We start from the raw sequence: 12,162 nt of genomic DNA, 5'->3' as shown, positions 1-12,162 counted from the left end.
TGCCAGAACAGGGACAGGGGACATTTTACACCTTAGGTGACCAAGGGATCCTGGCCCAGGAACATTTTTATATCTAGGGAAGGGGAAATCTACCAACCCACTTATTTGATTGTCTCATAGCCCAGGCAATATGATTATTTTTTGTTTCAATGCTTTCTGGCTCCCTCGATGGCCAGGTAGGGCCTGTATCTCCAGAGCTATGAGTAGTGCCAACTCATGGAAGCCTTTGGGTTCGTCTTTGTCATTTGTGTAAACACTTGAGTGGCCAAAACATGAAGGAATGAGGTTGCACCAGCAGAGTAAGCAGTTCCTCCCTGATTTAGGGAAGGTGAGGGAGAAGAACCCTAGCCCTGTCTTTCCCTGGACCCTGACCTCCATGTCTTCAGAGGTGTAAAGACTCCTAAGACTTGGCCAGTTTTGAGATCCTTTTCCTGCCTCACCTCTGCTCCTGCCACACAGTAACTTTGTTCCTTTGTCTAAATTCTGATCCCACAGAATTTTCCTCCTGTTTTGTCACTCGGGTGCCCCCACTCCACTGGCCTCTCACAGTCCCTGGAGCATGCCTCCCTGCCCCTGCCTATCTCAGGGCTTGGCATGCAATCTCCTCCTACCTGGGAAACTTTCCCCAGATAACCCCATGGCTCATGCCTTCATTCCACTCATGCTCTCCATCAAATGGGCTCACCAGTGAGGTTTTTCTTGGCCACCATATCAATATAGTATAGCCACTCCTCCCTCTCCCCTTATCCTTGTTTGACTTTTCTCCATAGGCTCTATCTCTACCAGACTGACGGAGGTTCTCCATTTATTAATTCATCCATTTACCTATAACCTCTCTACTTATCACTCTATCTTCCATCCAAACATCATCTATCTATTTTTTTTATTGTTTTTGTGTATCTCTCCCAGTATAGAATACCATGTTCAAGTGAGCATACCCTTCCTTTTTTTGTTCTTGCCAAATCTTCAATTCCTGGAAAAATGTGCTACATAAAAGGTGCTGAGTAAATATTGAATAAATAGTTATCAAAACCTTCATATAGGCTAATGACCCTGGATTAGGCATTTTAACTTATCCCTGTCCTGACTTGTAGAGTTGGCATGGTTCTCATTTTTCAGATGTGAAATCTGAGCTTTGGTGTGCTAGCACTGGCTCATGCTGGCTTGTGAGAATCAACTGGTAAATTTTTAGGGAATGAGTGAGTTGGTTGACACACATTGACAGCCTGAAATTGATGAGAGTATTGGAAATACAGAACTGGAAAATCTATGAACTATGGCTTTTTTCCTTTTTCCTGGAGAGTCAGTGGTTAAATATACCCATATATTACTGCTCGGGGATAGAGAAGAGAGATTTAACCGATTAAATAGTATTTCTGTGGTTGATAGCTAGAAGATTCCAGATCAGGGTTTCAAATTTCATTCTCCTAATTTGAATCCCACAGTTCCTTTCTATTTTATCATTATTTGCTGAATAATTGCAAAAAAGTCATGGGAGACTTTTTTGGCTTTAGAACATGGAGCACTGAGGGTTTCTTGCTGTATAAAAACGTTGGGCAATATGGCCACCATTTCCTAGCTTATACTATGGTAAACCCTGTCTAAATGACCTCTGCCTTGCTGCCCTGATATCAATATTGGGCACTGGAAACTTTGACACACTGATGATGGAAATGGAATTGAGTCATGTGAGTATGAATAATAGGCAGAGCTTTTATTAAGGCTCTTCTGGAGAAGGGAGGCATGGCTTCAACAAATGAGTATCAGGCTGGCTCGCTGGATCAAAGAAAGGAACTAGATTTCTTGGCCACTTGCAAGGGTGGGCTGGGGTTTAGGAAAGTTAGTTGGCCTTAGGTGTATGTCAACCTGTGAGGGCACTTTAACTCCAGAACCCTAGCCCTGTGATAAGGATGAGTTACATGAAAACACCTGTCCCTAATGATGCACCTTGTACTATCTGGGGGTGAATAAATGAGGCACTTTTGGTATCTGGCAAACTACAAGTTAAGGTGGAACCTTCTAATGGCTGTCAGGCCTGAGCCAAGGCCCCAGAGTGCCTTTGCTCTTTTTCCCTACTCACTCAATATTAGAATATAGACCTCTTTATTTTGGAACTTCCAAGGTCTACACATGACAGTATTTTCATGAGCTCAAGACAATATATTCATTTTGATATTTTCTGTTGATAATAGTGTATGGTGTGGTATAAGCAAATACATGTAATTTTGATATAATCTTAGTTCAGGCTCTCAGTACATTTTGTCTAAATTTAGTACTTGTCCTTAAACTGACTTACCAGTCTTTCACTTCTTCCCACTAAAACGGAACTAACAGACAGCATGCGGTTTCATATATCTAAAATCCAACTATGGCCAGGACACTCTTTTTTTGCACCTGCAGTGGTCCCCTATTTGCCTCCTAGATAAAGAAAAACATTCTAGAGAGGACTCAAAGCTCCCACAGGCTTTACTTTTCATTGTGGTAGAAATTTATTTATCACAGTCTGGAGGATGAAATGCCAAGATCAAGAGGGAGGCTAGCAGGGCTGGTTTGAAGCAATGCCTCTGTTCCTGGCTTGCACACATTCTCTGTTCTTTGAATAATTTATCTACACGTTCCTAGGTCAGGTCTACTTTGTTCACGGCATCCCTCACTCTTTACTACCATATATTTGTTGTTGATTGTATATCACCTTCTGAAAAGTGTCTGTTCAGTTCTATGACCCATTTTTTTTTATTGATTTTTTTTTAAATAAATGACAGCCGAATGCATTACAATTCTTATTACACGTATACAGCCAATTTTTCACTCTCTGGATGTATATAAAGTATGTTGACACCAATTCTTGTCTTCATACATGTACTTTGGATAATGATATCTATCACATTCCACCATCCTTGCTAATCTGCCCCCCCTTCCTTTCCCTCCCACCCTTCTACCTATCTAGAATTCATCTATTCCTCCCATGTTCCTCCTCCCTATCCCACTATGAGTCAGCGTCCTTATAGCAGAGAAAACATTTGGCATTTGTTTTTTGGGACTGGCTAACTTCACTTAGCATTATCTTCTCCAACGCCATCCATTTACCTGCAAATGCCATGATTTTGTTCTCTTTTATTGCTGAGTAAAATTCCATTGTGTATATATGCCACATTTTTTTCAATCCATTCATCCACCGAAGGGCATCTAGGTTAGCTCCACAGTTTAATTTGCTGCAGCCAGGTTCAGAGGACACAGCTTTCACTATAATCAATCAATCCTCCAAACCCCGAGTTCAGGTAGTTTTAGAGTTTTATACCCAGCATGTAAGGGGAGGGGCTCAGAAGTTCACAGTCTGCAAAAATTCACATAAAAGCAGCTTTTACATTTACTGTTTTGGGCAACTTAACCCTTCAAGGACAACACCTAAGAAGGGGAGAATCTTCTTTCTTTCCTCCCCCTGCCAGCTGTTACCATGGAGCCCAGTTGTAACTTATCTTAAAAATATAGACAAGGGGTCTGGGGATATAGCTCAGCTGGCAGAGTGCTTGCCACCCAAGCACAAGGCCCTGGGTTCAATCCCCAGCACCACACACACACAAAAAAAAGTATCAGAATAGTTTGGGGCTGGGGATGTGGCTCAAGCGGTAGCGCGCTCGCCTGGCATGCGTGCGGCCCGGGTTCGATCCTCAGCACCACATACAAAGATGTTGTGTCTGCCAAAAACTAAAAAATAAATATTAAAATTCTTTCTCTTTCTCTCTTTCAAAAAAAATTTTTAAAAAAATATAGACATCTCTGTGAAGCCCAGCTCAAGCCAAAGGCCTTGTTTGCACTCTTCTTCAAAATACTATACTGGATATGTTTGTGAAAAACTAGTAAGGGGGTGTTCAGCATCTGGAGTGCTGGTATCTTCTCGGACAGTGGCCAAGTAAAACTAGGTGGCAGGAATATAGGAAGTTTATCTACATTGAACTTTTTTGAAGAGACTTTTTTGCTGACAGTCCTAAAATCAGCCATGGTGAAGATTTCTGGAGAAGCCCAGTTAAGACCTTTCTGTGGTGGCTCCACAGTTTAGCTATTGTGAATTGTGCTGCTATAAACATTGATGTGGCTGTGACCCTGTAGTATGCTGTTTTTAAGTCTTTTGGGTATAGACCGAGGAGCAGTCTATAGCTGGGTAAAATGGTGGTTCCATTCCCAGATTTCCAAGGAATCTCCGTACTGCTTTTCATATTGCCTTGGCCCACTTATTGACTTGGTTGTTCTATTTTTATTTTATTTTGGTGTTTGGCTTTTTGAGTTCTTTATATACCCTAGAGATTAGTGCTCTACCTGATGTACAAGTAGTAAAAAACAGGAACATATCTCAACATTGTAAAAGCTACTTATGCTAAGACCCAAGCTAATATCATTGTAAATGGAGAGAAATTGAAGACATTCCCTCTAAAAACTGGAACAAGACAGGGATGCCCTCTTTTACTACTTCTATTTAACATAGTTCTTGAAATATTGGCCAGAGCAATTAGACAGATGAAAGAAATTAAAGGGACACATATAGGAAAAGAAGGACCTAAATTAGCACTCTTTGCCAACTATATGATTCTATACTTAGAAGACCCAAAAAATTTCACCAGAAAACTTCCAGAACTAGTAAATGAATTCAGCAAAGTAGCAGGATACAAAATCAACACTCAAAAATCAAAGGCATTTCTGTACATTAGTGACAAATCCTCTGAAAGGGAAGCGAGGAAAACTACTCCATTTACAATATCCTCAAAAAAATAATAATACTTGGGAGTCAACCTAACAAAAGTGGTGAAAGACCTCTACAATGAAAACTACAGAATGCTAAAGAAAGAAATTAAAGAAGACCTTAGAAAATGGAAAGATCTCCTTTGTTCTTGAATAGGCAGAATTAATATTATCAAAATGATCCTACTACCAAAAGCACTATACAGATTTAATGCAATTCCAAACAGAATCCCAATGACTTTCCTCATAGAAATAGAAAAAAAGCAATCATGAAATTCATCTGGAAAAATAAGAGACCCAGAATAGCTAAAACAATCCTTAACAAGAAGAGTGAAGCAGGTGGCATCACTATACCAGACCTTAAACTATACTACAGAGCAATAGTAACAAAAACAGCATTATATTGGCACCAAAATAGACTGATAGACCAATGGTACAGATTAGAGGACACAGAGATTAACCCATAAATTACAGTTATCTTATATTAGACAAAGGCACCAAAAACATACACTGGAGAAAAGATAGCCTCTTCAAACAAATGGTGCTAGGAAAACTGGAAATCCATATGCAACAAAATGAAATGAAACCCCTATCTCTCACTATGCACAAAACTCAACTCAAAGTGGATTAAGGACCTAGGAATTAAACCAGAGACCCTGCATCTAACAGAAGAAAAAGTAGGCCCAAATCTTCATCATACCAGATAAGGTGCCTACTTCCTTAATAAGACTCCTATAGTGCAAGAATTAAAATCAAGAATTAATAAATGGGATGGATTCAACTAAAAAGCTTCATCTTAGCAAAAGAAACAATCAGTGAGGTGAATAGAGAGCCAAAGGGCTATTTTCATATAATCTCTTTCTTTTGTCATTTTCTACTTTCTATTTTAGCATTTTGTGCATGTTTGTAATCACCCTCATTACACCGTAAATTTTTTGAGAGAAGAGACCGACTATGCAGAGAAAAATGTATGTGTGACTGAGTTAGAGGGTAAGGCATATATGAAGGAAAGACAATCAGCATTATGTGCATATTAATGATCCACTCAGAGAGCTGGTAGGACCACATGGAAAAACTAGACTGGCTTCCCTAAGACCTCACCCACATTTTTAACTCCTTCCCCATCATGATGTGGCACATGCTCGAGGAATGGGTTGGTTAGGAACGGGCCTGGTTGTAAGTCGTAAGAGTCCACTAATGTGTATTTATTTTTCTCATGTAACAAGAAGTCTGAAAGCAGATATCTACTGGCTTTTGGTCAGTGACTAGATGTCAGAGCCAGCAATTTAATATTTCTTTGGTTGCTTCATCAATATGTTGCCTTTCGGATCATGATGGTTGCCATGGTTTCATTCATCCTGTTGTTTCAAGAGAGGAGGAAGGTGGAAGAGGATCAGGAAAGAAGGAGGGGGAAAGAGCCTATGCTGTCTCTTCAAATGAGGAAAACAATAGTTTTCTAACCTCCATAGACTTCTACTTGATTTTCATTGGGCAGAATTAGGTCATATAAATATCCTGTGCCTGGGAACATGGAAAGTAAATTTTTTTTTTCCTGTAAGGGTATGGAGATATGCTTCCCTGAACCAAATTGGGATTCTGTTAGGAAGAAGGAAGTGGTGATTATTACTAAATAGGCAGAAGCTGGTAGCTATCACATAAAATACAAACCCATTTGAATATTAAGGTAATAAGAATGATTAAAGAGCAAGACTACTTTAAGCAAATGACAGCCAGAACTTTCAAAGTCTCCAACATTTGTAAATAAAGTTTATTTATTTAAAACTTATCAAAGTAAAATTTAAAGTCATACACTTGTTCCTAGTTTTACCTGATCATGTGTTAAATTACACTCTTACCATGTTATAATTGTGTATTTATCTCTCCCTTCTACAAGTTTTGTAAATTCTTTCAAATTCCCTTGGCTTCTAGTTCTTTTGTGTTGCTGATAACAAACACTTAGAAAATGTTAACTGTATAAAAGGAGACCCTGCTTGAATTCTGTGCATTTTACATCAAGTTAAATAAACTGCATGGCAAATTGCATCTATCAGGTGAATGTGCTTACTTATTTGCTTTGCTTTGTCTCAAGATCAGCACTGAACTCTGGACCTCAGCCAACAGTCTCCTATGCATGCTTTTGGTCATAAGGGCAGCCACAGAGGGTGTACAGATAGCTTCAAGCCATTTGGTTCCCCTACCAGAAAAATAACTTCAAACATCTTCCTCCTGTAGAACAATATAGTAGAATCTCACTTCATTTAAGGCTTAGATTCTAAAGTCCCTAAATGATAATGGCAGTCTACATTATTCATTAATCTCTATCAGATCACTTATAAAATATAATATGCCTTATTTTACATATATAAACCTGCGTGAAAATATCTGCAGAATCACCACCATTTTAATGTTATTCCTGGGCCTGAGCTCCATTAATGGAAAAGCTAGTAGACAGGATTGCCCATGCTATTTTAAAATGTTATTCTTGTTTTTCTTGTTCCCTCCCCACCCCCTTTACAAAATGTGAATTGTTGAATTCTGGTGATACATGACCCCACTGTAGTGTCCTTGCTTTGAACAAAAGCAATTCAAACATGGAGTGAAGAAAATAAACAATGTATTATCCCTCTGCTCTACCTTTGCATGCAAACCAAACCTGAATTTATGTGAACTTGGTAAAAGATAACTACAGGATTCCACTGGAAGCAAGCATTTTCTGACAAAGTAATATTTAATATAGGGGCCCATTTTGATTTTCATCAATGACAAGATAGCATTCAGCCAAGGAATCCAAATGACCCAGTAAATTGAAATTCTTTTTATTTGTTTCAGAACAGTCTCCCTGGCCCAACATTCCAAAATGTTTTTCAAATAAGAGTAAAAGTTTCCTTGTCAGAATAAATTTCCCAGCTTATTTTTGATACATTGTGAGTGTGCGTATGTGTGTGTTTAAAGAAAATTCTCTACTGGATCCCAGGGAGATGTTTTATTTTATGCAGCTTCTAGTTTCTAATATTTAACTCTAACATCTAACATCTCTCCATCCCTGGCTTTGCAGTACCCATGGCGGGTCGGGTGGACCCACCCGTGTCTTCTCAGCACCCAGATCCTTCTCTGCTGCACATGAGAACCCAAGTGAGCCAACAAGCCCTTGCTCATCCTTTGTACCAAATGCTTCTAACTGAGCCTATTTCTGCTAAAGTGAACCCAATGTCCTTAGTGGACCTCTACACAATGGTCATTGTTAATAATCTAGAAAGTGACCACAGGCACAGGACAAGGAACCATCTCAAAGGTTTTAATACCAGATGTTTATAGTCACTTGATTTTCTGTATCCCAAGCCCTGAAAAATTGTATTTATAGTGAAGGACTCAATAAGAAACTTGCCCTCTGTATGTCTTTGGAAGAAGAATGGGAAAGTTGTTAGGCTCAGTCTCTTTTAACTTTTCTGTTTTTTAAAAATACTTCAAAGTATGCACAAAAATACTAGCATGTGAAAAACGCACTATTAGCAAATAATTAAGGACCAAGAGTCTTAAAGATGAAGTTGAGACACGAGCCCCTTTGACCAAACCTTCTAAACTGTGGAAAGGAGCTGCCTTTCATGTTCAAAGCTATTTTAACTTTTTCTTATTCATGAGTAATTGTTGGATGAGTGGTTTTGTTTCATCAAATGAGTTCCCTTTGAACTTTCTGCCTTTGGAAAACTTTCACATCTCCGCATTCAGGCAGCTTGGAAAGGGTGCAGCCAGGGAAGAAACCAAGAACACAGGATTTCAGCTCCTGGGTCAGGAGGGAGACTTAGGGCAACATAGTTAACGTCTCCAAACTATCATCTCTTTTCCATTTGAATGTGGGCAGTGGAATTCCCAAAGAATGGGCAAAGGCAGGTTAGATAAAAAGGAATCTGGAAGAACATCCCTTTTGCTTCACTTGTTTATTTTTGTTTCTTTTAATTTACATTTAATACTTGCATTTATTTATGGGGTACAATATGATAATGAATTCAATGCCTGTATGCAATGTATAATGATTCAATCAGGGTAATTGGCACGTCCACCTTTTTCAACTACTATCATTTCTATGTACTGCAAACCTTCAAACTCCCTTCTTTGGTTATTATGAAATACATAATAAAATGTGCGGATTACCCTAGTGTGCTACAGAAGATTAGAACTAACTCCTATCTAACCGAATCTTGTACCCACTCTCCCACCTCCTTCTATCTTTCGTACCAATTCCTGTCTAACTTCTAGCGACCTCTATTTCACTCTCTACTTCTATGCGGTCAATTTTTTAGTTTCCGCAAATGAGTAAGAACAGATGGCATTTATCTTTCTGTTCCTGGCTTGTTTCTCTTAACATAATATCCCTGGGAGGAATTTTTCCTTACTCTTTTCTCTGCTTGAAAACTTTTCCCCAGATACCAATCAGATTGGCTAGCCTTCTTGCTTTGTTAGAATCTCTGATCAAATTGCCCCTCTTCACAAATTCACTCATCATTACTTGACATCATATTATTTATTCATTTGTTTATTGTCTTTTTCTTCAATAAACATATAAGCTCCCCACTGGCAAGAACATTGCATTTTCTATTTACTGCTCTATTACCAGTGCTTTGAATAGTGTCCAGAATATGGAAGGTGCTCAGTAAGCATTAGTGGGATGAATATTCTATTTTGACATCCTCATGTTACCAATGATTGAGCTGAGTTACAGGGAGGTAAAGTGGCTAACCCAAGATCACACAGCTGCATAGTGGTAAACGAGGAGCAGAAAACAATCTACCAACCATCCAGTCAAATAAAAGATACAGCTTGCTTTAGTCTGGATTCCTCTAAAAGTTGAGCCCCAGATAAAGTTTGCATGTGGTATATTTGGGAAGCAATTCCAGAGAGAAAGAGGAAGAAACTAGTGGTGTGGAACTGACCGATCAGGCATTACAGAGTCGACTTCTACTCTAGATGAATGCCCTCCATCTCAGCAGAACCCCTGAGGAGCCTAATGAAGCTCATCTCAGGAATCTCCACCTGGGGGTCCAGGGAGGGAAGGTTTATCCATCGCCCCTGTTGACCAAGGGTGGTCCCAGGGCTTGTGCATTCTGAACCCCACCTATGTGTGGGTTCCCACAGGCAAGGCACTGTCCATATACACCTGTGCAAAGCTGGTCAAACTTGGCTTAGTATTGTCACCACAGCAGCTGCTGGAGCAAGAGATAGGAGGGAATTGGCAGGGACTCCAGGGAGCTTTCTTATTCAGCTGGTGATTTGGGTTCCATGCTCCATTGTCACCACTAGGAGGAGTGAAAGCATTTTGTAAAGTACTTCATTCACCTCATGGTTGCAATGAACTGTTTCAACTCAGAACTAAAAATATCTGTCCTGAGGATTAAATGCAACTCCAGGTAGCCATACGTGACTCCAGAATGAGGTCAATTAATGGCTTGACCTTGTACTCATTTCAAACCCTTAAGCAAGTGAAGAAACAAGAGTCAGATTATACATCATGTCAGAATGGTAATCTTCAAAAACCTTATCTTCAAAAACCATATTATCTTAATATGCTCAAATTGGAAAACTTGTTTTTGGAAAAATAGTGGGATAATTAAGGCAAGTGCTTTTGTGTGAACCATTATTACATTAGGCACATTAGTACAAATTAGAAAATTTCAGCAGGAGCACCAATTGCAATTTGGGGGGCATATGTTATTGGCAAACCCACCACTTTCAATGCTCTCTGCATTTATCTGTTTAAGTGAGAATGTGATGATTTTGGTATTGGTTTACTGCCAGTTTTTTAGCCTGTAGCATAACTAATGCTCAATAAAAGACCAGATGAATAAATTCTTTTTTTGGGGGGTGGGGAAGTACTGGGGATTGCACTCAGGGGCACTCAACCACATCCTCGTCCCTATTTTGTACTTTTATTTAGAGACAGGGTCTCACTGAGTTGCTTAGTGCCTCACTTTTGCTGAGGCTGGCTTTGAACTCACGATCCTCCTGCCTCAGCTTCCTGGGATTACAGGTGCATGCCACCCGGCTGGATACATTTTTATGTCTACAATGGGTGTGAATCCCAAATCCCAAACTTGATTTGTTTGCTTCTCTGTTGAGCCTTCTGACACAGGAGGCTGAAACTTGGTCTTAGTCTGGAATGTTCTCCCTCCACCTCCCCAAGGGCTGTATCTAAACTTTAGGGGCTTAAAGTGCAGAGGTTTGGGAGGGGGGGACCTTTGTTTAGTATCATCTAAACAAAGTGTGCCCCCATATCTCAGCGGCCAGCTTGAACTGTCACCACTGAGTCATCCTTCATTTGCATCTGCAAAGATCCTCCAGGACTAGGAATTCTCAGCTTTCCTATGTTATCTGCTCTTCCCCATGACATGCCAGTGAGAGGTGAACCCTGTGAGTCCCAAACTTACTGTGCTTGGGTTTCCTTGACTCTTAATTTAGACATAAAACTACAGTTGGTCTTCATTATTGGTGGATTCCAAATTTACAAGTTCTCCCATTCCTAAAATGTATTTGTAATGCCAAAATCAGTACTTGCAGCTCATCTGCAGTCTTTTGGGGACATGTGCAGGGTGGGGAAACACTTGAATCACCTAACATGCACGTTCCCGGCTGAGTTCCAATAAGGTGGTGCTCTGCCTTGTCCTGTCGGTTCTTGCACTGATGAAACAAGTATTCTTTCACGGAATATTTAATGCCACGATCTTTACATTTTTGTGTGTTATATTGGTGGTCTCATTGTTTAAAATGGCCCCGAGTTCAGTACTGAGGAGCTGTGTGTGTTCCTAAGCACAGGAAGGCTGTGATGTGCCTTATGGAGAAAATAGCATGTGTTAGGGGAGCTTTGTTCAGGCATGAGTTACAGCACAATAGGTCATGTGTTCAGTGTTCATGAATAAATAGTGCCCAGTAAGGAAGGGATCCTTGAACAGAAACACATAAAACAAGGTTCTATGTTCATCCGTTGCCTAAAACTTTGTGACTGAAGGCTCACAGGAGTTCATCCTGCATTCTCTCTAAGACCAGGGATTCAGTGTTCCTTAACACATTTTTGGTGACAGCTTCATAGACTGTAACTGCTGAGAATAACTTGTCATACCTCTCTCAAAGGATTGACTGGGTGACATGTGGCAGGCACTTAGAACAGAGTCAGGCACACAGTTAAGTCCTATGTCCAGACTCAGAGCACAGCCTGGAGGTTTTATTGGCTCCCTGGGGTCTGATCAGGAGGTGCAGCACCAGTCCCTTGTGCTCTTGGACTCCTTGCCCACTTCTCCCTCCAACTACAGCCAGACCCACTGAAGAGCAGGGCCAGGCTACCTGAGGGATTTGCCCATCATGGTCCTTGGCCCCATCTGGTCTTACAGCACATTTTTCCCTGAGTCTACTCTGGATGCCTTTTGGAGACTCAGAGCTTTT

The 12,162-nt window shown here is 40.2% G+C and overlaps 1 protein-coding gene across 1 annotated transcript in view; it reads left to right on the top strand.

Annotated features, from left to right (window-relative positions):
- The window catches only part of Slc45a2 (solute carrier family 45 member 2), a 41,159-nt gene that overhangs the window by 3,128 nt on the left and 25,869 nt on the right, over positions 1-12,162 (top strand). The window lies entirely within an intron of this gene.

This window comes from Marmota flaviventris, chromosome 5 (genome assembly GCF_047511675.1).
Source record: "Marmota flaviventris isolate mMarFla1 chromosome 5, mMarFla1.hap1, whole genome shotgun sequence".
In the NCBI taxonomy this organism is placed as follows: Eukaryota; Metazoa; Chordata; class Mammalia; order Rodentia; family Sciuridae; genus Marmota; species Marmota flaviventris.
This window is presented reverse-complemented; position numbering and strand designations above follow the sequence as displayed.